Raw genomic sequence first — 3,709 nt, 5'->3', positions numbered from 1 at the left:
TAGGGAGAAAAAAGTCTTTTCAATCATTGAATGAGTCTATTTTAGAACAAATATGGGTCTATGATCCCAAATTTTCTTAAAAGAACTCGTTCGAACAATAGAACATAAGTTTGGAAGAATAACACACACTACTCACTCAAATTTACCAATTTGGATCAACTTGTGAGTTTTTGGACTCAAGAGTGAATGTCTCCAATAACTATGAGATTTTGGCACGAGAGAGATGGGGATGACGACAGGAAAGAGATCGAAAATATCTTCTCATCATTTATCGTCGAATCAGTAGAACATGTCCTTCATTGGTTGATCGTCAACCACAACATCTATTGACTATTGAATGGAGTAAGTTCTCTGATTGGAGATTCAATAAAGACCACTATGAATATATCAACATATAGTCTTGTCATTTCTCAAGTCAATATTTTGACACCATAACTGGATCTCGTCAACTTGAGCCACATTACTCACACACAGAATGGTGATTTTCTGGTGTCTTCAATAACATAACAGTCATCGGATGTGCAGAGATCTCTCATGATCAGTTTTCAATTAATATTTGAGATCTTACACACCTGGCAGTTGAAACTCACCGATTGTTCTCTGTCGCACATTTGAGATGTGTTGAGGAAGTTATATGTCAAACCATCCACACAGAAAACAATTTCAACCTTGGGCATTGCTGATCCATTGACCATATCACCCAACAATCCTACCGATACAACAATCACCAAAGGTGACAGAACCTCCATTAAAATTTGCCAAGAGACTGAATCAACTTTGGCATTGGTGTTGTGTTTGGAGTCACCACTATCCAAATACCATTTTGTGAAATATCTTACCTTAAGAAGGGTGTGAATCACGTGGTACTGGTTATCCATTGATTTAACTTTTCAGTTTAAAACACATTCTTTGGGATGGAGGATTGATTTTAAGAAGAGAAAGGATTTACCTATAAAGTTCAGATTTCAACTTCCTTAGTGAGTATTAAGTGGGGGACCTACTTTTCTTTGGTGATCTTAAACTTGAATAAGTCCCTCATAAAATTGTTCACTTTAGGAGGTGAAGAATACCACACTCTCGTAGGCATGGATGACTTTTCTTATTCTACAGATGATCCAACTTTCTGTAAGGGAGTTATCCTAACCCATGCAACTTTTACTCTACCACTGAAGATATACCAATAGAGATTAGGGTGGTTCTGGAGTAAATGGTCTTGAATTCAATTTTAATGTGACCAATTTATCTAGAGAAATTGTAGGTGCCTTTCTCGACTTCTTCATCAGAAAAAGAGGCTACTTGAGGACAAGATTGATTTACCAATATCTGTTCATCCCCAACTTCATCCAGAAAAAGGATGGAGACTGTGGTAGATGCCATATGGATCCTGATGTGTTACAGTCTTCAAATTTTGAAGATGCTTGTTCAACACCCTCTGACTCATTTGAGTCAACCCACATAGTTTGTGTAGCCAGTTGTTCAGTTGAACCTAGATATTTGGAAATCGATTGTTCTAGGCTACGAGAAAGAAACTGTGGAAAATTAGCCAATACCTCCACAGTGATAGCATTCAGTATCATCCTTTGACATATATGGAGGTCTACCAATGGATCGCCTTCCGTTATCAGAATAACTCATTTTATTGAAACTATGTGAACCTCTCTTCATATGGACAAAATTTGTCCCCATCAAAGTCATGACCTCAACATCTAGATTACTCTCACTATTTTCCTCAAGGATGGGAGAAGGAATGAGATGACATGAAATTTACCTATTTAGAGGATAGCTTTGTTAAGGAGTTGTTGATCAAGAGCAAAGAAGCCAAGTGCTTCTAATTTATAGAAATTGCATTTCAACTTGCTTCCTGTCGGTGGCACCTGAATCCCGTCGGTGGCACCGACCAAAAATAACGGTCGAAAATCTTACCGTTGAACACTATCGGAAGCACTGTCGGTGGAACCTCCAAGGGTCATCGGTTGGACCGATGAGCATTATAACGGTGGAACCGGCAGAACTATGCTTCTGCTACCGAAGGATGATTTCTCAATTAGTTCTAGCGGTGGATGGCGGTGGGACCGACAAGTTATTCATTGGTGGAACCGATGACTATTCTGTCGGTGGAACCGACGAGTTAGAGCTTCTGCCACCGATAAAGGTTTACCCATTCTGATCTGTCGGTAGATGACGGTTGGACCGATAAGTTGTTCATCGGTGGAACCGATGACCATTCTGTCGGTGGGACTGACAGTGTTAAGCTTCTGCTACCGACAAGCTGACTTCCAGTTTGTGCTATCGGTGGCTAACGGTGGATCCTCCACTTCTGCCGACAGCCTCAATTTCACTTGAAATCGAGCCATTCTGGGGTGAGCTTTGAACACAAAGTGATGTACAATACTGGCATGTTCTAAAGCTCCACTTTATATATAAGTGATTTCGATGATGGTCCATGTCTTTGATTGGGTTTGACACACGAATGATTTGGCGCGGTAGGTTGTTTCGTGACGATGTGTCTCTATGTGACTTGAACATGGTTTACCAATGATTGTAACTCGACAACATACGACTAACTCGGGATTGACAAAATGAGGTACTAACAAGGACCACCGTCTACCCCTTTTAGGGAGGACTTCAAGATGGAGCTTAACCATGGTGAGCAAACCAATGAGTTCTTCAATACTAATGGTTCACATCTCGGAACTATATTCGAGGTCGCAATAGGACCAAACCTCCTAGGAAGGGACCTAAGAATTTTCATATAAATTCTTCCTTCCGGAACAAGTTATCTTAGGAAGTACATGGAAATACAACAGTCTTTAAGTTTTATATTAAGTTCTCAGACAAAATTGTTTTATTCCATTCTAATGTTCTCAAAACAATTTGTAAACATTTGAAGTTTGAAGTTTTGACAACGTAGGTTTCTAAGGAAGCCAAGTTTGTTTAGCCGGTCGATATGTGACAATATGTTTGAGTTACTTGGGGCAATGCCAACGTGTATAGAATTTAGTATTCACATATCATGACAAATATCGATTTTTAATTGTTTGGGTGGCTCATACCCTTCCTCTATTAAGAATCAAAAATCACAACTCAAGGGAATTGATGAAGATCATCATCCTCATTTACATATATGCATAACGGAGCTGATGGATGGATAGAGGTCTAGAGGATGACCATTGACAGACTTAGATATGGTTCAAAGACTTGGGATCAACTCTAGGATGTTAAGCCTATTAAGAGTAACCCGCTCTGATACCAATTGAAAATACATGCTTCGTACCATATCTAGTCTTAGAGGGGGGGTGAATAGGATAATTAAAATTTCTTTCGATTTATCTAATTTTAACTTAGATTGATAATTTGACTATGTGCTCTAAGTCATTCACCTAGTCTCGATTTGGCACTTATGTCTCTAAGATGCATTTAATGAAAATACACTTGAAATTTAATCATTCATTTAATTATGTCATTCAATGACACATTCATATACGATTTACCTATTTGGCATTTTATGATATCGCATGACATTCAAAACATTCAAGTGTAAATTGCGGAATTATAAACACATGCACAAAACATACGTCATCTAATGGATCGACAATGTGCTTACATCCATTCTTATGGCAAGTCTCTAGTTTGTAATGCAATTGAAAATTTCTTAGAATATAAACATTCATCGTATGACATACTTAGCATAGTATTCATTCATAGCATA

The sequence above is a fragment of the Akebia trifoliata genome, chromosome 1 (genome assembly GCF_017979445.1).
Source record: "Akebia trifoliata isolate Shusen 1 chromosome 1, ASM1797944v1, whole genome shotgun sequence".
Taxonomy (NCBI): Eukaryota; Viridiplantae; Streptophyta; class Magnoliopsida; order Ranunculales; family Lardizabalaceae; genus Akebia; species Akebia trifoliata.
Note: the sequence above shows the minus strand (reverse complement) of the source record.